At 46.0% G+C, this 25,154-nt stretch overlaps 18 non-coding genes across 18 annotated transcripts; all 18 read right to left on the bottom strand.

Moving 5' to 3' along the window:
* Positions 1–1,067: 1,067 nt before the first annotated feature.
* Positions 1,068–1,139, bottom strand: trnae-uuc (transfer RNA glutamic acid (anticodon UUC)). Its single transcript has one exon. It is a non-coding gene; the product is annotated as a tRNA-Glu (tRNA).
* An 885-nt stretch (positions 1,140–2,024) lies between these two features.
* Positions 2,025–2,096, bottom strand: trnae-cuc (transfer RNA glutamic acid (anticodon CUC)). The gene has a single exon. It is a non-coding gene; the product is annotated as a tRNA-Glu (tRNA).
* An 868-nt stretch (positions 2,097–2,964) lies between these two features.
* On the bottom strand, positions 2,965–3,036 carry trnae-uuc (transfer RNA glutamic acid (anticodon UUC)). Its single transcript has one exon. It is a non-coding gene; the product is annotated as a tRNA-Glu (tRNA).
* An 885-nt stretch (positions 3,037–3,921) lies between these two features.
* Positions 3,922–3,993, bottom strand: trnae-cuc (transfer RNA glutamic acid (anticodon CUC)). The gene has a single exon. It is a non-coding gene; the product is annotated as a tRNA-Glu (tRNA).
* An 862-nt stretch (positions 3,994–4,855) lies between these two features.
* Positions 4,856–4,927, bottom strand: trnae-uuc (transfer RNA glutamic acid (anticodon UUC)). The gene has a single exon. It is a non-coding gene; the product is annotated as a tRNA-Glu (tRNA).
* A 1,826-nt stretch (positions 4,928–6,753) lies between these two features.
* On the bottom strand, positions 6,754–6,825 carry trnae-uuc (transfer RNA glutamic acid (anticodon UUC)). Its single transcript has one exon. It is a non-coding gene; the product is annotated as a tRNA-Glu (tRNA).
* An 885-nt stretch (positions 6,826–7,710) lies between these two features.
* Positions 7,711–7,782, bottom strand: trnae-cuc (transfer RNA glutamic acid (anticodon CUC)). Its single transcript has one exon. It is a non-coding gene; the product is annotated as a tRNA-Glu (tRNA).
* Positions 7,783–8,651: 869 nt separating this feature from the next.
* On the bottom strand, positions 8,652–8,723 carry trnae-uuc (transfer RNA glutamic acid (anticodon UUC)). The gene has a single exon. It is a non-coding gene; the product is annotated as a tRNA-Glu (tRNA).
* Positions 8,724–9,608: 885 nt separating this feature from the next.
* trnae-cuc (transfer RNA glutamic acid (anticodon CUC)) lies at positions 9,609–9,680 on the bottom strand. The gene has a single exon. It is a non-coding gene; the product is annotated as a tRNA-Glu (tRNA).
* An 868-nt stretch (positions 9,681–10,548) lies between these two features.
* On the bottom strand, positions 10,549–10,620 carry trnae-uuc (transfer RNA glutamic acid (anticodon UUC)). Its single transcript has one exon. It is a non-coding gene; the product is annotated as a tRNA-Glu (tRNA).
* Positions 10,621–11,505: 885 nt separating this feature from the next.
* trnae-cuc (transfer RNA glutamic acid (anticodon CUC)) lies at positions 11,506–11,577 on the bottom strand. Its single transcript has one exon. It is a non-coding gene; the product is annotated as a tRNA-Glu (tRNA).
* An 862-nt stretch (positions 11,578–12,439) lies between these two features.
* On the bottom strand, positions 12,440–12,511 carry trnae-uuc (transfer RNA glutamic acid (anticodon UUC)). Its single transcript has one exon. It is a non-coding gene; the product is annotated as a tRNA-Glu (tRNA).
* Positions 12,512–14,336: 1,825 nt separating this feature from the next.
* On the bottom strand, positions 14,337–14,408 carry trnae-uuc (transfer RNA glutamic acid (anticodon UUC)). Its single transcript has one exon. It is a non-coding gene; the product is annotated as a tRNA-Glu (tRNA).
* Positions 14,409–16,234: 1,826 nt separating this feature from the next.
* trnae-uuc (transfer RNA glutamic acid (anticodon UUC)) lies at positions 16,235–16,306 on the bottom strand. Its single transcript has one exon. It is a non-coding gene; the product is annotated as a tRNA-Glu (tRNA).
* An 885-nt stretch (positions 16,307–17,191) lies between these two features.
* On the bottom strand, positions 17,192–17,263 carry trnae-cuc (transfer RNA glutamic acid (anticodon CUC)). The gene has a single exon. It is a non-coding gene; the product is annotated as a tRNA-Glu (tRNA).
* An 870-nt stretch (positions 17,264–18,133) lies between these two features.
* trnae-uuc (transfer RNA glutamic acid (anticodon UUC)) lies at positions 18,134–18,205 on the bottom strand. Its single transcript has one exon. It is a non-coding gene; the product is annotated as a tRNA-Glu (tRNA).
* An 885-nt stretch (positions 18,206–19,090) lies between these two features.
* Positions 19,091–19,162, bottom strand: trnae-cuc (transfer RNA glutamic acid (anticodon CUC)). The gene has a single exon. It is a non-coding gene; the product is annotated as a tRNA-Glu (tRNA).
* A 1,826-nt stretch (positions 19,163–20,988) lies between these two features.
* On the bottom strand, positions 20,989–21,060 carry trnae-cuc (transfer RNA glutamic acid (anticodon CUC)). The gene has a single exon. It is a non-coding gene; the product is annotated as a tRNA-Glu (tRNA).
* Positions 21,061–25,154: the final 4,094 nt, after the last annotated feature.

The following is a 25,154-nucleotide window of genomic DNA, read 5'->3' as shown; positions in this document are numbered from 1 at the left end:
GATTGGCTGCCCGCTGCTCGATTAGCATTTATGTTGGCGAAAAAGCTAATGTTGATCAGGAGCAAGCATTGGGCTCAGTGATGGGACATTCGTTGGCACCAGAACGACGAGCACCAAGAAAGCAATCTTCCCTGACCGGGAATCGAACCCGAGCCGTGGCGGTGAGAGCGCCGAATCCTAACCACTATACCACCAGGGAAGCTACGGCTGATGCATGCGAGAGAGGAGTCCAACCTTTTCTTTCCTAATTGTCCCTTTGAAATTCAGGTCTCTTTCGATCCAAAAAAAAGCTGCTCGCCCAAAATGGCATTTTCTTTTCGCACATTGGAACATTGAACATTCACGGCACAGTGGGAGGCCATTCGGCCCATCGTGTTTGTGACGGTCATCGAACAACATAAAACACTGGTTCAGACAATGACAGCACCAAGTTCGGGTAGGCATGCACACAAAATGGATGAAAGATGATGGACTTTGAGAGACGATGGGTTTTGCAGATGCCAGGATAAATAAACTGAAAGAGCTCATCAGCCTGCTTCTTTCAGATACTGAATGTCTTTATGCTCAAGAGATGTTCTCACTGCCTCAGGCCCATTATATCCAGTCGCACACTCCTTCCAATTTTGCACACCTCCCTTCGCTTTGAAACCGTGCATTTTTTTTTACACTGGGCCTCATTTTGAAGAAAGCGGTGCTGTGATCAGCTGGTGTTGTTAAGGAGATGTAGTGGCAGAAGAGACATAAAAGTCTAAAAAACAGTGACTGTTCTGACACTGTGAGCTATAGTTAAAGGTTGGCGACAATTAGAGTGTCAGGCAGCAGATCTTTTCCAAATCTGCTGGAAATGGCAACAAAAACCTTCCCACAAACTTTGATCAGCGTCACGACTCTTTAAAAATAAATACTGGCATTTTACAGAAGGCAAGAAAGTACATTGTGTGTCACTCTAATGGGTTGTGAGATAAAGGAATGATGGGCAGCCCCTTGTTGCAACCACAGCAGTGTAAAACTGATAGCGATCAGGAGCAATCACTGGCATCAGAACGAACAGCACTTTGCAAATAACGTTCCCTGACCGGGAATCGAACACGGGCCGCGGCGGTGAAAGCGCCGAATCCTAACCACTAGACCACCAGGGAAGCGCATGGCACGATCTTGCAGGCCATCAGTCCAAGCCTCTTTTTCCTATTTGTCTCTGCATTTCACGTCCCTTTCTCCCCAAACAAGCTGCTCGGCCAAAATGGCATTTTCTTTTCGTACATAGAAACACAGAACATTCAGGGCACAGAAGGAGGCCATTCGGCCCATCGTGTCTGCGACGGTCATCGAAGAACATGAAACACTTGTTCAGACAATGACAGCACCAAGTTCGGGTCGGCATGCACTCGAAATGGATGAAAGATGTTGGGCATTGAGGGACGATGGGTTTTGCTGATGCCAGGAGAAATAAACTCAAAGATCTCATCTCCCTCCTTTCAGGTACTGATAATGTTCAAGAGATGTTCTCACTGCCTCAGGCCCATTATCTCCAGTCGCACACTCCTTCCAATCTTGCACATCTTCCTTAGCTTTGAAAACGCTCATTTTTTACACTGGAATTCAATTTGAAGAAAGAGGTGCTGTGATTAGTTGGTCTTGTTAAGGAGATGTCGTGCCAGGAGAGACATAAATGGCTAATGAGAACAGTTACTGTTCTGACACTGTGAGCTACAGTTAAAGGTTGGCGACAATTAAAGTGACAAGCAACAGGTCTTTTCCGAATCTTGGGAGAAATGGCAAAAAAAATCTTCCCACAAACTTTGATCAGCGTCAACACATTTTAAAGAAATGTAGGCATTTTACAGAAGGCATGAAAGTGCATTGTATGTCGCTCTAATGGCTTGTTAGATTAAAGAATGATCGGCTGCCCGCTGCTCGATTAGCATTTATGTTGGCGAAAAAGCTAATGTTGATCAGGAGCAAGCATTGGGCTCAGTGATGGGACATTCGTTGGCACCAGAACGACGAGCACCAAGAAAGCAATCTTCCCTGACCGGGAATCGAACCCGGGCCGCGGCGGTGAGAGCGCCGAATCCTAACCACTAGACCACCAGGGAAGCTACGGCTGATGCATGCGAGAGAGGAGTCCAACCTTTTCTTTCCTAATTGTCCCTTTGAAATTCAGGTCTCTTTCGATCCAAAAAAAAGCTGCTCGCCCAAAATGGCATTTTCTTTTAGCACATTGGAACATAGAACATTCACGGCACAGTGGGAGGCCATTCGGCCCATCGTGTTTGTGACGGTCATCGAACAACATAAAACACTGGTTCAGACAATGACAGCACCAAGTTCGGGTAGGCATGCACACAAAATGGATGAAAGATGATGGACTTTGAGAGACGATGGGTTTTGCAGATGCCAGGATAAATAAACTGAAAGAGCTCATCAGCCTGCTTCTTTCAGATACTGAATGTCTTTATGCTCAAGAGATGTTCTCACTGCCTCAGGCCCATTATATCCAGTCGCACACTCCTTCCAATTTTGCACACCTCCCTTCGCTTTGAAACCGTGCATTTTTTTTTACACTGCGCCTCATTTTGAAGAAAGCGGTGCTGTGATCAGCTGGTGTTGTTAAGGAGATGTAGTGGCAGAAGAGACATAAAAGTCTAAAAAACAGTGACTGTTCTGACACTGTGAGCTATAGTTAAAGGTTGGCGACAATTAGAGTGTCAGGCAGCAGATCTTTTCCAAATCTGCTGGAAATGGCAACAAAAACCTTCCCACAAACTTTGATCAGCGTCACGACTCTTTAAAAATAAATACTGGCATTTTACAGAAGGCAAGAAAGTACATTGTGTGTCACTCTAATGGGTTGTGAGATAAAGGAATGATGGGCAGCCCCTTGTTGCAACCACAGCAGTGTAAAACTGATAGCGATCAGGAGCAATCACTGGCATCAGAACGAACAGCACTTTGCAAATAACGTTCCCTGACCGGGAATCGAACCCGGGCCGCGGCGGTGAAAGCGCCGAATCCTAACCACTAGACCACCAGGGAAGCACATGGCACGATCTTGCAGGCCATCAGTCCAAGCCTCTTTTTCCTATTTGTCTCTGCATTTCACGTCCCTTTCTCCCCAAACAAGCTGCTCGGCCAAAATGGCATTTTCTTTTCGTACATAGAAACACAGAACATTCAGGGCACAGAAGGAGGCCATTCGGCCCATCGTGTCTGCGACGGTCATCGAAGAACATGAAACACTTGTTCAGACAATGACAGCACCAAGTTCGGGTCGGCATGCACTCGAAATGGATGAAAGATGTTGGGCATTGAGGGACGATGGGTTTTGCTGATGCCAGGAGAAATAAACTCAAAGATCTCATCTCCCTCCTTTCAGGTACTGATAATGTTCAAGAGATGTTCTCACTGCCTCAGGCCCATTATCTCCAGTCGCACACTCCTTCCAATCTTGCACATCTTCCTTAGCTTTGAAAACGCTCATTTTTTACACTGGAATTCAATTTGAAGAAAGAGGTGCTGTGATTAGTTGGTGTTGTTAAGGAGATGTCGTGCCAGGAGAGACATAAATGGCTAATGAGAACAATTACTGTTCTGACACTGTGAGCTACAGTTAAAGGTTGGCGACAATTAAAGTGACAAGCAACAGGTCTTTTCCGAATCTTGGGAGAAATGGCAAAAAAAATCTTCCCACAAACTTTGATCAGCGTCAACACATTTTAAAGAAATGTAGGCATTTTACAGAAGGCATGAAAGTGCATTGTATGTCGCTCTAATGGCTTGTTAGATTAAAGAATGATCGGCTGCCCGCTGCTCGATTAGCATTTATGTTGGCGAAAAAGCTAATGTTGATCAGGAGCAAGCATTGGGCTCAGTGATGGGACATTCGTTGGCACCAGAACGACGAGCACCAAGAAAGCAATCTTCCCTGACCGGGAATCGAACCCGGGCCGCGGCGGTGAGAGCGCCGAATCCTAACCACTAGACCACCAGGGAAGCTACGGTTGATGCATGCGAGAGAGGAGTCCAACCTTTTCTTTCCTAATTGTCCCTTTGAAATTCAGGTCTCTTTCGATCCAAAAAAAAGCTGCTCGCCCAAAATGGCATTTTCTTTTAGCGCATTGGAACATAGAACATTCACGGCACAGTGGGAGGCCATTCGGCCCATCGTGTTTGTGACGGTCATCGAACAACATAAAACACTGGTTCAGACAATGACAGCACCAAGTTCGGGTAGGCATGCACACAAAATGGATGAAAGATGATGGACTTTGAGAGACGATGGGTTTTGCAGATGCCAGGATAAATAAACTGAAAGAGCTCATCAGCCTGCTTCTTTCAGATACTGAATGTCTTTATGCTCAAGAGATGTTCTCACTGCCTCAGGCCCATTATATCCAGTCGCACACTCCTTCCAATCTTGCACACCTCCCTTCGCTTTGAAACCGTGCATTTTTTTTTACACTGGGCCTCATTTTGAAGAAAGCGGTGCTGTGATCAGCTGGTGTTGTTAAGGAGATGTAGTGGCAGAAGAGACATAAAAGTCTAAAAAAACAGTGACTGTGCTGACACTGTGAGCTATAGTTAAAGGTTGGCGACAATTAGAGTGTCAGGCAGCAGATCTTTTCCAAATCTGTTAGAAATGGCAACAAAAACCTTCCCACAAACTTTGATCAGCGTCACGACTCTTTAAAAATAAATACTGGCATTTTACAGAAGGCAATAAAGTGTGTCACTCTAATGGGTTGTGAGATAAAGGAATGATGGGCAGCCCCTTGTTGCAACCACAGCAGTGTAAAACTGATAGCGATCAGGAGCAATCACTGGCATCAGAACAAACAGCACTTTGCAAATAACGTTCCCTGACCGGGAATCGAACCCGGGCCGCGGCGGTGAAAGCGCCGAATCCTAACCACTAGACCACCAGGGAAGCACATGGCACGATCTTGCAGGCCATCAGTCCAAGCCTCTTTTTCCTATTTGTCTCTGCATTTCACGTCCCTTTCTCCCCAAACAAGCTGCTCGGCCAAAATGGCATTTTCTTTTCGTACATAGAAACACAGAACATTCAGGGCACAGAAGGAGGCCATTCGGCCCATCGTGTCTGCGACGGTCATCGAAGAACATGAAACACTTGTTCAGACAATGACAGCACCAAGTTCGGGTCGGCATGCACTCGAAATGGATGAAAGATGTTGGGCATTGAGGGACGATGGGTTTTGCTGATGCCAGGAGAAATAAACTCAAAGATCTCATCTCCCTCCTTTCAGGTACTGATAATGTTCAAGAGATGTTCTCACTGCCTCAGGCCCATTATCTCCAGTCGCACACTCCTTCCAATCTTGCACATCTTCCTTAGCTTTGAAAACGCTCATTTTTTACACTGGAATTCAATTTGAAGAAAGAGGTGCTGTGATTAGTTGGTCTTGTTAAGGAGATGTCGTGCCAGGAGAGACATAAATGGCTAATGAGAACAGTTACTGTTCTGACACTGTGAGCTACATTTAAAGGTTGGCGACAATTAAAGTGACAAGCAACAGGTCTTTTCCGAATCTTGGGAGAAATGGCAAAAAAAATCTTCCCACAAACTTTGATCAGCGTCAACACATTTTAAAGAAATGTAGGCATTTTACAGAAGGCATGAAAGTGCATTGTATGTCGCTCGAATGGCTTGTTAGATTAAAGAATGATCGGCTGCCCGCTGCTCGATTAGCATTTATGTTGGCGAAAAAGCTAATGTTGATCAGGAGCAAGCATTGGGCTCAGTGATGGGACATTCGTTGGCACCAGAACGACGAGCACCAAGAAAGCAATCTTCCCTGACCGGGAATGCAACCCGGGCCGTGGCGGTGAGAGCGCCGAATCCTAACCACTAGACCACCAGGGAAGCTACGGCTGATGCATGCGAGAGAGGAGTCCAACCTTTTCTTTCCTAATTGTCCCTTTGAAATTCAGGTCTCTTTCGATCCAAAAAAAAGCTGCTCGCCCAAAATGGCATTTTCTTTTCGCACATTGGAACATTGAACATTCACGGCACAGTGGGAGGCCATTCGGCCCATCGTGTTTGTGACGGTCATCGAACAACATAAAACACTGGTTCAGACAATGACAGCACCAAGTTCGGGTAGGCATGCACACAAAATGGATGAAAGATGATGGACTTTGAGAGACGATGGGTTTTGCAGATGCCAGGATAAATAAACTGAAAGAGCTCATCAGCCTGCTTCTTTCAGATACTGAATGTCTTTATGCTCAAGAGATGTTCTCACTGCCTCAGGCCCATTATATCCAATCGCACACTCCTTCCAATCTTGCACACCTCCCTTCGCTTTGAAACCGTGCATTTTTTTTTACACTGGGCCTCATTTTGAAGAAAGCGGTGCTGTGATCAGCTGGTGTTGTTAAGGAGATGTAGTGGCAGAAGAGACATAAAAGTCTAAAAAAACAGTGACTGTGCTGACACTGTGAGCTATAGTTAAAGGTTGGCGACAATTAGAGTGTCAGGCAGCAGATCTTTTCCAAAACTGCTGGAAATGGCCACAAAAACCTTCCCACAAACTTTGATCAGCATCATGACTCTTTAAAAATAAATACTGGCATTTTACAGAAGGCAAGAAAGTACATTGTGTGTCACTCTAATGGGTTGTGAGATAAAGGAATGATGGGCAGCCCCTTGTTGCAACCACAGCAGTGTAAAACTGATAGCGATCAGGAGCAATCACTGGCATCAGAACAAACAGCACTTTGCAAATAACGATCCCTGACCGGGAATCGAACCCGGGCCGCGGCGGTGAAAGCACTGAATCCTAACCACCAGACCACCAGGGAAGCACATGGCACGATCTTGCAGGCCATCAGTCCAAGCCTCTTTTTCCTATTTCTCTCTGCATTTCACGTCCCTTTCTCCCCAAACAAGCTGCTCGGCCAAAATGGCATTTTCTTTTCGTACATAGAAACACAGAACATTCAGGGCACAGAAGGAGGCCATTCGGCCCATCGTGTCTGCGACGGTCATCGAAGAACATGAAACACTTGTTCAGACAATGACAGCACCAAGTTCGGGTCGGCATGCACTCGAAATGGATGAAAGATGTTGGGCATTGAGGGACGATGGGTTTTGCTGATGCCAGGAGAAATAAACTCAAAGATCTCATCTCCCTCCTTTCAGGTACTGATAATGTTCAAGAGATGTTCTCACTGCCTCAGGCCCATTATCTCCAGTCGCACACTCCTTCCAATCTTGCACATCTTCCTTAGCTTTGAAAACGCTCATTTTTTACACTGGAATTCAATTTGAAGAAAGAGGTGCTGTGATTAGTTGGTGTTGTTAAGGAGATGTCGTGCCAGGAGAGACATAAATGGCTAATGAGAACAGTTACTGTTCTGACACTGTGAGCTACATTTAAAGGTTGGCGACAATTAAAGTGACAAGCAACAGGTCTTTTCCGAATCTTGGGAGAAATGGCAAAAAAAATCTTCCCAAAAACTTTGATCAGCGTCAACACATTTTAAAGAAATGTAGGCATTTTACAGAAGGCATGAAAGTGCATTGTATGTCGCTCTAATGGCTTGTTAGATTAAAGAATGATCGGCTGCCCGCTGCTCGATTAGCATTTATGTTGGCGAAAAAGCTAATGTTGATCAGGAGCAAGCATTGGGCTCAGTGATGGGACATTCGTTGGCACCAGAACGACGAGCACCAAGAAAGCAATCTTCCCTGACCGGGAATCGAACCCGGGCCGCGGCGGTGAGAGCGCCGAATCCTAACCACTAGACCACCAGGGAAGCTACGGCTGATGCATGCGAGAGAGGAGTCCAACCTTTTCTTTCCTAATTGTCCCTTTGAAATTCAGGTCTCTTTCGATCCAAAAAAAAGCTGCTCGCCCAAAATGGCATTTTCTTTAAGCACATTGGAACACAGAACATTCACGGCACAGTGGGAGGCCATTCGGCCCATCGTGTTTGTGACGGTCATCGAACAACATAAAACACTGGTTCAGACAATGACAGCACCAAGTTCGGGTAGGCATGCACACAAAATGGATGAAAGATGATGGACTTTGAGAGACGATGGGTTTTGCAGATGCCAGGATAAATAAACTGAAAGAGCTCATCAGCCTGCTTCTTTCAGATACTGAATGTCTTTATGCTCAAGAGATGTTCTCACTGCCTCAGGCCCATTATATCCAGTCGCACACTCCTTCCAATCTTGCACACCTACCTTCGCTTTGAAACCGTACATTTTTTTTTACACTGGGCCTCATTTTGAAGAAAGCGGTGCTGTGATCAGCTGGTGTTGTTAAGGAGATGTAGTGGCAGAAGAGACATAAAAGTCTAAAAAAACAGTGACTGTGCTGACACTGTGAGCTATAGTTAAAGGTTGGCGACAATTAGAGTGTCAGGCAGCAGATCTTTTCCAAATCTGCTGGAAATGGCAACAAAAACCTTCCCACAAACTTTGATCAGCGTCACGACTCTTTAAAAATAAATACTGGCATTTTACAGAAGGCAAGAAAGTACATTGTGTGTCACTCTAATGGGTTGTGAGATAAAGGAATGATGGGCAGCCCCTTGTTGCAACCACAGCAGTGTAAAACTGATAGCGATCAGGAGCAATCACTGGCATCAGAACGAACAGCACTTTGCAAATAAGATTCCCTGACCGGGGATCGAACCCGGGCCACGGCGGTGAAAGCGCCGAATCCTAACCACTAGACCACCAGGGAAGCACATAGCACGATCTTGCAGGCCATCAGTCCAAGCCTCTTTTTCCTATTTGTCTCTGCATTTCACGTCCCTTTCTCCCCAAACAAGCTGCTCGGCCAAAATGGCATTTTCTTTTCGTACATAGAAACACAGAACATTCAGGGCACAGAAGGAGGCCATTCGGCCCATCGTGTCTGCGACGGTCATCGAAGAACATGAAACACTTGTTCAGACAATGACAGCACCAAGTTCGGGTCGGCATGCACTCGAAATGGATGAAAGATGTTGGGCATTGAGGGACGATGGGTTTTGCTGATGCCAGGAGAAATAAACTCAAAGATCTCATCTCCCTCCTTTCAGGTACTGATAATGTTCAAGAGATGTTCTCACTGCCTCAGGCCCATTATCTCCAGTCGCACACTCCTTCCAATCTTGCACATCTTCCTTAGCTTTGAAAACGCTCATTTTTTACACTGGAATTCAATTTGAAGAAAGAGGTGCTGTGATTAGTTGGTGTTGTTAAGGAGATGTCGTGCCAGGAGAGACATAAATGGCTAATGAGAACAGTTACTGTTCTGACACTGTGAGCTACAGTTAAAGGTTGGCGACAATTAAAGTGACAAGCAACAGGTCTTTTCCGAATCTTGGGAGAAATGGCAAAAAAAATCTTCCCACAAACTTTGATCAGCGTCAACACATTTTAAAGAAATGTAGGCATTTTACAGAAGGCATGAAAGTGCATTGTATGTCGCTCTAATGGCTTGTTAGATTAAAGAATGATCGGCTGCCCGCTGCTCGATTAGCATTTATGTTGGCGAAAAAGCTAATGTTGATCAGGAGCAAGCATTGGGCTCAGTGATGGGACATTCGTTGGCACCAGAACGACGAGCACCAAGAAAGCAATCTTCCCTGACCGGGAATCGAACCCGGGCCGCGGCGGTGAGAGCGCCGAATCCTAACCACTAGACCACCAGAGAAGCTACGGCTGATGCATGCGAGAGAGGAGTCCAACCTTTTCTTTCCTAATTGTCCCTTTGAAATTCAGGTCTCTTTCGATCCAAAAAAAAGCTGCTCGCCCAAAATGGCATTTTCTTTTAGCACATTGGAACATAGAACATTCACGGCACAGTGGGAGGCCATTCGGCCCATCGTGTTTGTGACGGTCATCGAACAACATAAAACACTGGTTCAGACAATGACAGCACCAAGTTCGGGTAGGCATGCACACAAAATGGATGAAAGATGATGGACTTTGAGAGACGATGGGTTTTGCAGATGCCAGGATAAATAAACTGAAAGAGCTCATCAGCCTGCTTCTTTCAGATACTGAATGTCTTTATGCTCAAGAGATGTTCTCACTGCCTCAGGCCCATTATATCCAGTCGCACACTCCTTCCAATTTTGCACACCTCCCTTCGCTTTGAAACCGTGCATTTTTTTTTACACTGCGCCTCATTTTGAAGAAAGCGGTGCTGTGATCAGCTGGTGTTGTTAAGGAGATGTAGTGGCAGAAGAGACATAAAAGTCTAAAAAACAGTGACTGTTCTGACACTGTGAGCTATAGTTAAAGGTTGGCGACAATTAGAGTGTCAGGCAGCAGATCTTTTCCAAATCTGCTGGAAATGGCAACAAAAACCTTCCCACAAACTTTGATCAGCGTCACGACTCTTTAAAAATAAATACTGGCATTTTACAGAAGGCAAGAAAGTACATTGTGTGTCACTCTAATGGGTTGTGAGATAAAGGAATGATGGGCAGCCCCTTGTTGCAACCACAGCAGTGTAAAACTGATAGCGATCAGGAGCAATCACTGGCATCAGAACGAACAGCACTTTGCAAATAACGTTCCCTGACCGGGAATCAAACCCGGGCCGCGGCGGTGAAAGCGCCGAATCCTAACCACTAGACCACCAGGGAAGCACATGGCACGATCTTGCAGGCCATCAGTCCAAGCCTCTTTTTCCTATTTGTCTCTGCATTTCACGTCCCTTTCTCCCCAAACAAGCTGCTCGGCCAAAATGGCATTTTCTTTTCGTACATAGAAACACAGAACATTCAGGGCACAGAAGGAGGCCATTCGGCCCATCGTGTCTGCGACGGTCATCGAAGAACATGAAACACTTGTTCAGACAATGACAGCACCAAGTTCGGGTCGGCATGCACTCGAAATGGATGAAAGATGTTGGGCATTGAGGGACGATGGGTTTTGCTGATGCCAGGAGAAATAAACTCAAAGATCTCATCTCCCTCCTTTCAGGTACTGATAATGTTCAAGAGATGTTCTCACTGCCTCAGGCCCATTATCTCCAGTCGCACACTCCTTCCAATCTTGCACATCTTCCTTAGCTTTGAAAACGCTCATTTTTTACACTGGAATTCAATTTGAAGAAAGAGGTGCTGTGATTAGTTGGTGTTGTTAAGGAGATGTCGTGCCAGGAGAGACATAAATGGCTAATGAGAACAATTACTGTTCTGACACTGTGAGCTACAGTTAAAGGTTGGCGACAATTAAAGTGACAAGCAACAGGTCTTTTCCGAATCTTGGGAGAAATGGCAAAAAAAATCTTCCCACAAACTTTGATCAGCGTCAACACATTTTAAAGAAATGTAGGCATTTTACAGAAGGCATGAAAGTGCATTGTATGTCGCTCTAATGGCTTGTTAGATTAAAGAATGATCGGCTGCCCGCTGCTCGATTAGCATTTATGTTGGCGAAAAAGCTAATGTTGATCAGGAGCAAGCATTGGGCTCAGTGATGGGACATTCGTTGGCACCAGAACGACGAGCACCAAGAAAGCAATCTTCCCTGACCGGGAATCGAACCCGGGCCGCGGCGGTGAGAGCGCCGAATCCTAACCACTAGACCACCAGGGAAGCTACGGTTGATGCATGCGAGAGAGGAGTCCAACCTTTTCTTTCCTAATTGTCCCTTTGAAATTCAGGTCTCTTTCGATCCAAAAAAAAGCTGCTCGCCCAAAATGGCATTTTCTTTTAGCGCATTGGAACATAGAACATTCACGGCACAGTGGGAGGCCATTCGGCCCATCGTGTTTGTGACGGTCATCGAACAACATAAAACACTGGTTCAGACAATGACAGCACCAAGTTCGGGTAGGCATGCACACAAAATGGATGAAAGATGATGGACTTTGAGAGACGATGGGTTTTGCAGATGCCAGGATAAATAAACTGAAAGAGCTCATCAGCCTGCTTCTTTCAGATACTGAATGTCTTTATGCTCAAGAGATGTTCTCACTGCCTCAGGCCCATTATATCCAGTCGCACACTCCTTCCAATCTTGCACACCTCCCTTCGCTTTGAAACCGTGCATTTTTTTTTACACTGGGCCTCATTTTGAAGAAAGCGGTGCTGTGATCAGCTGGTGTTGTTAAGGAGATGTAGTGGCAGAAGAGACATAAAAGTCTAAAAAAACAGTGACTGTGCTGACACTGTGAGCTATAGTTAAAGGTTGGCGACAATTAGAGTGTCAGGCAGCAGATCTTTTCCAAATCTGTTAGAAATGGCAACAAAAACCTTCCCACAAACTTTGATCAGCGTCACGACTCTTTAAAAATAAATACTGGCATTTTACAGAAGGCAATAAAGTGTGTCACTCTAATGGGTTGTGAGATAAAGGAATGATGGGCAGCCCCTTGTTGCAACCACAGCAGTGTAAAACTGATAGCGATCAGGAGCAATCACTGGCATCAGAACAAACAGCACTTTGCAAATAACGTTCCCTGACCGGGAATCGAACCCGGGCCGCGGCGGTGAAAGCGCCGAATCCTAACCACTAGACCACCAGGGAAGCACATGGCACGATCTTGCAGGCCATCAGTCCAAGCCTCTTTTTCCTATTTGTCTCTGCATTTCACGTCCCTTTCTCCCCAAACAAGCTGCTCGGCCAAAATGGCATTTTCTTTTCGTACATAGAAACACAGAACATTCAGGGCACAGAAGGAGGCCATTCGGCCCATCGTGTCTGCGACGGTCATCGAAGAACATGAAACACTTGTTCAGACAATGACAGCACCAAGTTCGGGTCGGCATGCACTCGAAATGGATGAAAGATGTTGGGCATTGAGGGACGATGGGTTTTGCTGATGCCAGGAGAAATAAACTCAAAGATCTCATCTCCCTCCTTTCAGGTACTGATAATGTTCAAGAGATGTTCTCACTGCCTCAGGCCCATTATCTCCAGTCGCACACTCCTTCCAATCTTGCACATCTTCCTTAGCTTTGAAAACGCTCATTTTTTACACTGGAATTCAATTTGAAGAAAGAGGTGCTGTGATTAGTTGGTCTTGTTAAGGAGATGTCGTGCCAGGAGAGACATAAATGGCTAATGAGAACAGTTACTGTTCTGACACTGTGAGCTACAGTTAAAGGTTGGCGACAATTAAAGTGACAAGCAACAGGTCTTTTCCGAATCTTGGGAGAAATGGCAAAAAAAATCTTCCCACAAACTTTGATCAGCGTCAACACATTTTAAAGAAATGTAGGCATTTTACAGAAGGCATGAAAGTGCATTGTATGTCGCTCGAATGGCTTGTTAGATTAAAGAATGATTGGCTGCCCGCTGCTCGATTAGCATTTATGTTGGCGAAAAAGCTAATGTTGATCAGGAGCAAGCATTGGGCTCAGTGATGGGACATTCGTTGGCACCAGAACGACGAGCACCAAGAAAGCAATCTTCCCTGACCGGGAATCGAACCCGAGCCGGGGCGGTGAGAGCGCCGAATCCAGCCACTAGACCACCAGGGAAGCTACGGCTGATGCACGCGAGAGAGGAGTCCAACCTTTTCTTTCCTAATTGTCCCTTTGAAATTCAGGTCTCTTTCGATCCAAAAAAAAGCTGCTCGCCCAAAATGGCATTTTCTTTTCGCACATTGGAACATTGAACATTCACGGCACAGTGGGAGGCCATTCGGCCCATCGTGTTTGTGACGGTCATCGAACAACATAAAACACTGGTTCAGACAATGACAGCACCAAGTTCGGGTAGGCATGCACACAAAATGGATGAAAGATGATGGACTTTGAGAGACGATGGGTTTTGCAGATGCCAGGATAAATAAACTGAAAGAGCTCATCAGCCTGCTTCTTTCAGATACTGAATGTCTTTATGCTCAAGAGATGTTCTCACTGCCTCAGGCCCATTATATCCAATCGCACACTCCTTCCAATCTTGCACACCTCCCTTCGCTTTGAATCCGTGCATTTTTTTTTACACTGGGCCTCATTTTGAAGAAAGCGGTGCTGTGATCAGCTGGTGTTGTTAAGGAGATGTAGTGGCAGAAGAGACATAAAAGTCTAAAAAAACAGTGACTGTGCTGACACTGTGAGCTATAGTTAAAGGTTGGCGACAATTAGAGTGTCAGGCAGCAGATCTTTTCCAAATCTGCTGGAAATGGCAACAAAAACCTTCCCACAAACTTTGATCAGCGTCACGACTCTTTAAAAATAAATACTGGCATTTTACAGAAGGCAAGAAAGTACATTGTGTGTCACTCTAATGGGTTGTGAGATAAAGGAATGATGGGCAGCCCCTTGTTGCAACCACAGCAGTGTAAAACTGATAGCGATCAGGAGCAATCACTGGCATCAGAACGAACAGCACTTTGCAAATAACGTTCCCTGACCGGGAATCGAACCCGGGCCACGGCGGTGAAAGCGCCGAATCCTAACCACGAGACCACCAGGGAAGCACATGGCACGATCTTGCAGGCCATCAGTCCAAGCCTCTTTTTCCTATTTCTCTCTGCATTTCACGTCCCTTTCTCCCCAAACAAGCTGCTCGGCCAAAATGGCATTTTCTTTTCGTACATAGAAACACAGAACATTCAGGGCACAGAAGGAGGCCATTCGGCCCATCGTGTCTGCGACGGTCATCGAAGAACATGAAACACTTGTTCAGACAATGACAGCACCAAGTTCGGGTCGGCATGCACTCGAAATGGATGAAAGATGTTGGGCATTGAGGGACGATGGGTTTTGCTGATGCCAGGAGAAATAAACTCAAAGATCTCATCTCCCTCCTTTCAGGTACTGATAATGTTCAAGAGATGTTCTCACTGCCTCAGGCCCATTATCTCCAGTCGCACACTCCTTCCAATCTTGCACATCTTCCTTAGCTTTGAAAACGCTCATTTTTTACACTGGAATTCAATTTGAAGAAAGAGGTGCTGTGATTAGTTGGTCTTGTTAAGGAGATGTCGTGCCAGGAGAGACATAAATGGCTAATGAGAACAGTTACTGTTCTGACACTGTGAGCTACAGTTAAAGGTTGGCGACAATTAAAGTGACAAGCAACAGGTCTTTTCCGAATCTTGGGAGAAATGGCAACAAAAATCTTCCCACAAACTTTGATCAGCGTCAACACATTTTAAAGAAATGTAGGCATTTTACAGAAGGCATGAAAGTGCATTGTATGTCGTTCTAATGGCTTGTTAGATTAAAGAATGATCGGCTGCCCGCTGCTCGATTAGCATTTATGTTGGCGAAAAAGCTAATGTTGATCAGGAGCAAGCATTGGGCTCAGTGGTGGGACATTCGTTGGCACCAGAACGACGAGCACCAAGAAAGCAATCTTCTCTGACCGGGAATCCAACCCTGGTGCGGCGGTGAGAGCGCCGAATCCTAACCACGAGACCACCAGGGAAGCTACGGCTGATGCATGCGAGAGAGGAGTCCAACCTTTTCTTTCCTAATTGTCCCTTTGAAATTCAGGTCTCTTTCGATCCAAAAAAAAGCTGCTCGCCCAAAATGGCATTTTCTTTTCGCACATTGGAACATTGAACATTCACGGCACAGTGGGAGGCCATTCGGCCCATCGTGTTTGTGACGGTCATCGAACAACATAAAACACTGGTTCAGACAATGACAGCACCAAGTTCGGGTAGGCATGCACACAAAATGGATGAAAGATGATGGACTTTGAGAGACGATGGGTTTTGCAGATGCCAGGATAAATAAACTGAAAGAGCTCATCAGCCTGCTTCTTTCAGATACTGAATGTCTTTATGCTCAAGAGATGTTCTCACTGCCTCAGGCCCATTATATCCAGTCGCACACTCCTTCCAATCTTGCACACCTCCCTTCGCTTTGAAACCGTGCATTTTTTTTTTACACTGGGCCTCATTTTGAAGAAAGCGGTGCTGTGATCAGCTGGTGTTGTTAAGGAGATGTAGTGGCAGAAGAGACATAAAAGTCTAAAAAAACAGTGACTGTGCTGACACTGTGAGCTATAGTTGAAGGTTGGCGACAATTAGAGTGTCAGGCAGCAGATCTTTTCCAAATCTGCTGGAAATGGCAACAAAAACCTTCCCACAAACTTTGATCAGCATCACGACTCTTTAAAAATAAATACTGGCATTTTACAGAAGGCAAGAAAGTACATTGTGTGTCACTCTAATGGGTTGTGAGATAAAGGAATGATGGGCAGCCCCTTGTTGCAACCACAGCAGTGTAAAACTGATAGCGATCAGGAGCAATCACTGGCATCAGAACGAACAGCACTTTGCAAATAACGTTCCCTGACCGGGAATCGAACACGGGCCGCGGCGGTGAAAGCGCCGAATCCTAACCACTAGACCACCAGGGAAGCACATGGCACAATCTTGCAGGCCATCAGTCCAAGCCTCTTTTTCCTATTTGTCTCTGCATTTCACGTCCCTTTCTCCCCAAACAAGCTGCTCGGCCAAAATGGCATTTTCTTTTCGTACATAGAAACACAGAACATTCAGGGCACAGAAGGAGGCCATTCGGCCCATCGTGTCTGCGACGGTCATCGAAGAACATGAAACACTTGTTCAGACAATGACAGCACCAAGTTCGGGTCGGCATGCACTCGAAATGGATGAAAGATGTTGGGCATTGAGGGACGATGGGTTTTGATGATGCCAGGAGAAATAAACTCAAAGATCTCATCTCCCTCCTTTCAGGTACTGATAATGTTCAAGAGATGTTCTCACTGCCTCAGGCCCATTATCTCCAGTCGCACACTCCTTCCAATCTTGCACATCTTCCTTAGCTTTGAAAACGCTCATTTTTTACACTGGAATTCAATTTGAAGAAAGAGGTGCTGTGATTAGTTGGTCTTGTTAAGGAGATGTCGTGCCAGGAGAGACATAAATGGCTAATGAGAACAGTTACTGTTCTGACACTGTGAGCTACAGTTAAAGGTTGGCGACAATTAAAGTGACAAGCAACAGGTCTTTTCCGAATCTTGGGAGAAATGGCAACAAAAATCTTCCCACAAACTTTGATCAGCGTCAACACATTTTAAAGAAATGTAGGCATTTTACAGAAGGCATGAAAGTGCATTGTATGTCGCTCTAATGGCTTGTTAGATTAAAGAATGATCGGCTGCCCGCTGCTCGATTAGCATTTATGTTGGCGAAAAAGCTAATGTTGATCAGGAGCAAGCATTGGGCTCAGTGATGGGACATTCGTTGGCACCAGAACGACGAGCACCAAGAAAGCAATCTTCCCTGACCGGGAATCGAACCCGAGCCGCGGCGGTGAGAGCGCCGAATCCTAACCACTAGACCACCAGGGAAGCTACGGCTGATGCATGCGAGAGAGGAGTCCAACCTTTTCTTTCCTAATTGTCCCTTTGAAATTCAGGTCACTTTCGATCCAAAAAAAAGCTGCTCGCCCAAAATGGCATTTTCTTTTAGCACATTGGAACATAGAACATTCACGGCACAGTGGGAGGCCATTCGGCCCATCGTGTTTGTGACGGTCATCGAACAACATAAAACACTGGGTCAGACAATGACAGCACCAAGTTCGGGTAGGCATGCACACAAAATGGATGAAAGATGATGGACTTTGAGAGACGATGGGTTTTGCAGATGCCAGGATAAATAAACTGAAAGAGCTCATCAGCCTGCTTCTTTCAGATACTGAATGTCTTTATGCTCAAGAGATGTTCTCACTGCCTCAGGCCCATTATATCCAGTCGCACACTCCTTCCAATTTTGCACACCTCCCTTCGCTTTTAAAAACCGTGCATTTTTTTTTACACTGGGCCTCATTTTGAAGAAAGCGGTGCTGTGATCAGCTGGTGTTGTTAAGGAGATGTAGTGGCAGAAGAGACATAAAAGTCTAAAAAACAGTGACTGTTCTGACACTGTGAGCTATAGTTAAAGGTTGGCGACAATTAGAGTGTCAGGCAGCAGATCTTTTCCAAATCTGCTGGAAATGGCAACAAAAACCTTCCCACAAACTTTGATCAGCGTCACGACTCTTTAAAAATAAATACTGGCATTTTACAGAAGGCAAGAAAGTACATTGTGTGTCACTCTAATGGGTTGTGAGATAAAGGAATGATGGGCAGCCCCTTGTTGCAACCACAGCAGTGTAAAACTGATAGCGATCAGGAGCAATCACTGGCATCAGAACCAACAGCACTTTGCAAATAACGTTCCCTGACCGGGAATCGAACCCGGGCCACAGCGGTGAATGCGCCGAATCCTAACCACTAGACCACCAGGGAAGCACATGGCACGATCTTGCAGGCCATCAGTCCAAGCCTCTTTTTCCTATTTGTCTCTGCATTTCACGTCCCTTTCTCCCCAAACAAGCTGCTCGGCCAAAATGGCATTTTCTTTTCGTACATAGAAACACAGAACATTCAGGGCACAGAAGGAGGCCATTCGGCCCATCGTGTCTGCGACGGTCATCGAAGAACATGAAACACTTGTTCAGACAATGACAGCACCAAGTTCGGGTCGGCATGCACTCGAAATGGATGAAAGATGTTGGGCATTGAGGGACGATGGGTTTTGCTGATGCCAGGAGAAATAAACTCAAAGATCTCATCTCCCTCCTTTCAGGTACTGATAATGTTCAAGAGATGTTCTCACTGCCTCAGGCCCATTATCTCCAGTCGCACACTCCTTCCAATCTTGCACATCTTCCTTAGCTTTGAAAACGCTCATTTTTTACACTGGAATTCAATTTGAAGAAAGAGGTGCTGTGATTAGTTGGTGTTGTTAAGGAGATGTCGTGCCAGGAGAGACATAAATGGCTAATGAGAACAGTTACTGTTCTGACACTGTGAGCTACAGTTAAAGGTTGGCGACAATTAAAGTGACAAGCAACAGGTCTTTTCCGAATCTTGGGAGAAATGGCAACAAAAATCTTCCCACAAACTTTGATCAGCGTCAACACATTTTAAAGAAATGTAGGCATTTTACAGAAGGCATGAAAGTGCATTGTATGTCGCTCTAATGGCTTGTTAGATTAAAGAATGATCGGCTGCCCGCTGCTCGATTAGCATTTATGTTGGCGAAAAAGCTAATGTTGATCAGGAGCAAGCATTGGGCTCAGTGATGGGACATTCGTTGGCACCAGAACGACGAGCACCAAGAAAGCAATCTTCCCTGACCGGGAATCGAACCCGGGCCGCGGCGGTGAGAGCGCCGAATCCTAACCACTAGACCAGCAGGGAAGCTACGGCTGATGCATGCGAGAGAGGAGTCCAACCTTTTCTTTCCTAATTGTCCCTTTGAAATTCAGGTCTCTTTCGATCCAAAAAAAAGCTGCTCGCCCAAAATGGCATTTTCTTTTAGCACATTGGAACATAGAACATTCACGGCACAGTGGGAGGCCATTCGGCCCATCGTGTTTGTGACGGTCATCGAACAACATAAAACACTGGTTCAGACAATGACAGCACCAAGTTCGGGTAGGCATGCACACAAAATGGATGAAAGATGATGGACTTTGAGAGACGATGGGTTTTGCAGATGCCAGGATAAATAAACTGAAAGAGCTCATCAGCCTGCTTCTTTCAGATACTGAATGTCTTTATGCTCAAGAGATGTTCTCACTGCCTCAGGCCCATAATATCCAGTCGCACACTCCTTCCAATTTTGCACACCTCCCTTCGCTTTGAAACCGTGCATTTTTTTTTACACTGGGCCTCATTTTGAAGAAAGCGGTGCTGTGATCAGCTGGTGTTGTTAAGGAGATGTAGTGGCAGAAGAGACATAAAAGTCTAAAAAAACAGTGACTGTGCTGACACTGTGAGCTATAGTTAAAGGTTGGCGACAATTAGAGTGTCAGGCAGCAGATCTTTTCCAAATCTGTTAGAAATGGCAACAAAAACCTTCCCACAAACTTTGATCAGCGTCACGACTCTTTAAAAATAAATACTGGCATTTTACAGAAGGCAAGAAAGTACATTGTGTGTCACTCTAATGGGTTGTGAGATAAAGGAATGATGGGCAGCCCCTTGTTGCAACCACAGCAGTGTAAAACTGATAGCGATCAGGAGCAATCACTGGCATCAGAACAAACAGCACTTTGCAAATAACGTTCCCTGACCGGGAATCGAACCCGGGCTGCGGCAGTGAAAGCGCCGAATCCTAACCACGAGACCACCAGGGAAGCACATGGCATGATCTTGCAGGCCATCAGTCCAAGCCTCTTTTTCCTATTTGTCTCTGCAATTCACGTCCCTTTCTCCCCAAACAAGCTGCTCGGCCAAAATGGCATTTTCTTTTCGTACATAGAAACACAGAACATTCAGGGCACAGAAGGAGGCCATTCGGCCCATCGTGTCTGCGACGGTCATCGAAGAACATGAAACACTTGTTCAGACAATGACAGCACCAAGTTCGGGTCGGCATGCACTCGAAATGGATGAAAGATGTTGGGCATTGAGGGACGATGGGTTTTGCTGATGCCAGGAGAAATAAACTCAAAGATCTCATCTCCCTCCTTTCAGGTACTGATAATGTTCAAGAGATGTTCTCACTGCCTCAGGCCCATTATCTCCAGTCGCACACTCCTTCCAATCTTGCACATCTTCCTTAGCTTTGAAAACGCTCATTTTTTACACTGGAATTCAATTTGAAGAAAGAGGTGCTGTGATTAGTTGCTGTTGTTAAGGAGATGTCGTGCCAGGAGAGACATAAATGGCTAATGAGAACAGTTACTGTTCTGACACTGTGAGCTACAGTTAAAGGTTGGCGACAATTAAAGTGACAAGCAACAGGTCTTTTCCGAATCTTGGGAGAAATGGCAACAAAAATCTTCCCACAAACTTTGATCAGCGTCAACACATTTTAAAGAAATGTAGGCATTTTACAGAAGGCATGAAAGTGCATTGTATGTCGCTCCAATGGCTTGTTAGATTAAAGAATGATCGGCTGCCCGCTGCTCGATTAGCATTTATGTTGGCGAAAAAGCTAATGTTGATCAGGAGCAAGCATTGGGCTCAGTGATGGGACATTCGTTGGCACCAGAACGACGAGCACCAAGAAAGCAATCTTCCCTGACCGGGAATCGAACCCGGGCCGCGGCGCTGAGAGCGCCGAATCCTAACCACTAGACCACCAGGGAAGCTACGGCTGATGCATGCGAGAGAGGAGTCCAACCTTTTCTTTCCTAATTGTCCCTTTGAAATTCAGGTCTCTTTCGATCCAAAAAAAGCTGCTCGCCCAAAATGGCATTTTCTTTAAGCACATTGGAACACAGAACATTCACGGCACAGTGGGAGGCCATTCGGCCCATCGTGTTTGTGACGGTCATCGAACAACATAAAACACTGGTTCAGACAATGACAGCACCAAGTTCGGGTAGGCATGCACACAAAATGGATGAAAGATGATGGACTTTGAGAGACGATGGGTTTTGCAGATGCCAGGATAAATAAACTGAAAGAGCTCATCAGCCTGCTTCTTTCAGATACTGAATGTCTTTATGCTCAAGAGATGTTCTCACTGCCTCAGGCCCATTATATCCAGTCGCACACTCCTTCCAATCTTGCACACCTCCCTTCGCTTTGAAACCGTGCATTTTATTTTACACTGGGCCTCATTTTGAAGAAAGCGGTGCTGTGATCAGCTGGTGTTGTTAAGGAGATGTAGTGGCAGAAGAGACATAAAAGTCTAAAAAAACAGTGACTGTTCTGACACTGTGAGCTATAGTTAAAGGTTGGCGACAATTAGAGTGTCAGGCAGCAGATCTTTTCCAAATCTGTTAGAAATGGCAACAAAAACCTTCCCACAAACTTTGATCAGCGTCACGACTCTTTAAAAATAAATACTGGCATTTTACAGAAGGCAAGAAAGTACATTGTGTGTCACTCTAATGGGTTGTGAGATAAAGGAATGATGGGCAGCCCCTTGTTGCAACCACAGCAGTGTAAAACTGATAGCGATCAGGAGCAATCACTGGCATCAGAACAAACAACACTTTGCAAATAACGCTCCCTGACTGGGAATCGAACCCGGGTCGTGGCGGTGAAAGCCCCGATACCTAACCACTAGACCACCAGGGAAGCGCATAGCATGATATTGCAGGCCATCAGTCCAAGCCTCTTTTTCCTATTTGTCTCTGCAATTCACGTCCCTTTCTCCCCAAACAAGCTGCTCGGCCAAAATGGCATTTTCTTTTAGAACAGAGAAACACAGAACATTCAGGGCACAGAAGGAGGCCATTCGGCCCATCGTGTCTGCGACGGTCATCGAAGAACATGAAACACTTGTTCAGACAATGACAGCACCAAGTTCGGGTCGGCATGCACTCGAAATGGATGAAAGATGTTGGGCATTGAGGGACGATGGGTTTTGCTGATGCCAGGAGAAATAAACTCAAAGATCTCATCTCCCTCCTTTCAGGTACTGATAATGTTCAAGAGATGTTCTCACTGCCTCAGGCCCATTATCTCCAGTCGCACACTCCTTCCAATCTTGCACATCTTCCTTAGCTTTGAAAACGCTCATTTTTTACACTGGAATTCAATTTGAAGAAAGAGGTGCTGTGATTAGTTGGTGTTGTTAAGGAGATGTCGTGCCAGGAGAGACATAAATGGCTAATGAAAACAGTTACTGTTCTGACACTGTGAGCTACAGTTAAAGGTTGGCGACAATTAAAGTGACAAGCAACAGGTCTTTTCCGAATCTTGGGAGAAATGGCAAAAAAAATCTTCCCACAAACTTTGATCAGTGTCAACACATTTTAAAGAAATGTAAACAATTTTACAACACCAAGTTATAGTCCAACAATTTTATTTTAAATTCGCAAGCTTTCGGAGGCTTCCTCCTTCCTCAGGTGAACGAAATGAAATCCTCGAAATGAAATCGCATTTATAATTCACAGAACATTGCTTGATGATTACAGACAGTTTTTTCAACTGCCCGTTGCCAAGGCAATCAGTGTGCAGACAGACAGTTGTTACCTGCAAGGTCTCAGAATATGCAAATCACCAAAAAAAAAACAAACAAAAATAAACAGAGATAGAGAGGTAGAAACAGAGAAAAGACAGCAACTGACCCGTTATATTAAAAACAGATAACATTTGTTCGCTGGTGGGGTAACGTGTCGCGTGACATGAACCCAAGATCCCGGTTGAGGCCGTCCTCATGGGTGCGGAACTTGGCTATCAATTTCTGCTCGACGATTTTGCGTTGTCGTGTGTCTCGAAGGCCGCCTTGGAGTACGCTTGCCCGAAGGTCGGTGGATGAATGTCCATGACTGCTGAAGTGTTCCCCGACTGGGAGGGAACCCTCCTGTTTGGCGATTGTTGCGCGGTGTCCGTTCATCCGTTGTCGCAGCGTCTGCATGGTCTCGCCAATGTACCATGCTCTGGGTCATCCTTTCCTGAAACTTATGAGGTAGACAACGTTGGCCGAGTCACAGGAGTATGAACCATGCACCTGGTGGGTGGTGTCCTCTCGTGTGATGGTGGTATCTGTGTCGATGATCTGGCATGTCTTGCAGAGGTTACCGTGGCAGGGTTGTGTGGTGTCGTGGACGCTGTTCTCTTGAAAGCTAGGTAATTTGCTGCGAACGATGGTCTGTTTGAGGTTGGGTGGCTGTTTGAAGGCGAGTATTGGAGGTGTGGGGATGGCCATAGCGAGGTGTTCGTCGTCATTGATGACATGTTGAAGGCTGCGGAGAACATGGCGTAGTTTCTCCGCTCCGGGGAAGTACTGGACGACAAAGGGTACTCTGTTGGTTGCATCCCGTTATGAACCTTCTCTGTCGGTTCAGCCCACAGAAGCTGCTTGGCAGCTTCCCACCTTCGGAAGTCCAGTTGGGAGCCTGAGTCCGACCACAACCTCCAGTCACTGAGGCTTATTCATGTATTCAACACATGTGTGACGCAGAGTCTGAAACTGGAGGTTCTGGAAGTCCCTGCACCTGGAGAATTGAGTCTTTATTGGGGTCTTGCAAAGGTCTCAGCCATCGACCTTTGCTGGATGCGATCTACCAAACTCCAGGGCCGTTTGGTCGGTCTTGATCAGCACCCTCCGGTTGTGGCCAATGTAGACAGCGTCTATAGTGCCTCCGCCAACCTGCTTCACACTTTTCAGTTCATTGATCCAACTGCTGAACTTCAGTCGTGAAAGCATCAGAGGGAAAGTCATCGCTCAGGAAACTAGTCCTGTTCCACCCACCACAATCCAAATAGTGGGACATGTGGGTTTGGCGGAGCTTCCTTCAGTGTTTGACGCATATTCGTGTTCTCCACCACCAAATCCATAGTGGCCAGCTTTACTTATTGCAGGATAATGCCTCACAGGTGAATTGAGGGAGCAATCCCTGCCACAGAGTGAGGACCACTTTCAGAGAGCATCACTGCAGCAGCAGGTTGTGTGGCTGCCATTAATAAAGGAGCAGGGTCTATCGTCCAGTGGATCTTGTATCACCACTTAGCTTGGCTGCGCATCTTGGAGTTCCTTCAGTAACTGCAGCAACAACCACTGCAGATGCCCTTAGATGCTGAGGGCTTCTGTGGCGAGCGAGTGGAGGAGCTGCTTCAGGGTACAAGCATCTCCAGCAGAACTTTCAGGCATTCCCGGATTGGCATGCAAGGAGACACTGTCTCACTTTGCAGCTGAGCCCACCCCATCTACAGGCCCTTTCAGGGACAGCAGTCTTTTCAAAGCTTTCGCTGGACTGCAATGTCTTTGTGTCATGTTAGCCCGTCTTTCCAGATTCGGTCCTGGAAAGCAGGGAGCACGCAACAAGTAACCTTCAAGGCCCTCTCCAGCTCTCCCTCTCCAAGCAGTGATTCCTGCCTTTGATTGCCCACCACAGATGTGGATGGATGAGCCATTTCTACTACTTCCATGTGGAAATGGATCACTCGGGACACTTGGGCCTAGGAGACCAGAATTAGTGAGCATCCAATGCATTAGCTCCTTGAGCCTTCATGTTTTCATAATGTAGTTTGGTTTGACCATCAAAGCAACCAGCTACTAATGGGCAAACTGGCAGTTGAGATCAGTATCTTCGACCATCCACACTGAGAGCGAGTGAGTGATAGTCATAGTCATCTTCTTCCTCCAGAAGGACGAACTGTTGGGGATATTTCACCAGTTAAGCCTTGCTCCATCAATTAAGTTTCCACAGGCCTCCTTTGTCACAGCATCTGAACTAGAGCTGCTGGTCCTGAGATCACAGTGTTCTCCAGGTATTGGTGCTGC

This window comes from Heptranchias perlo, chromosome 2 (assembly GCF_035084215.1).
Source record: "Heptranchias perlo isolate sHepPer1 chromosome 2, sHepPer1.hap1, whole genome shotgun sequence".
Classification (NCBI taxonomy): domain Eukaryota; kingdom Metazoa; phylum Chordata; class Chondrichthyes; order Hexanchiformes; family Hexanchidae; genus Heptranchias; species Heptranchias perlo.
Note: the sequence above shows the minus strand (reverse complement) of the source record. Positions and strands in the feature narration are given on the sequence as shown.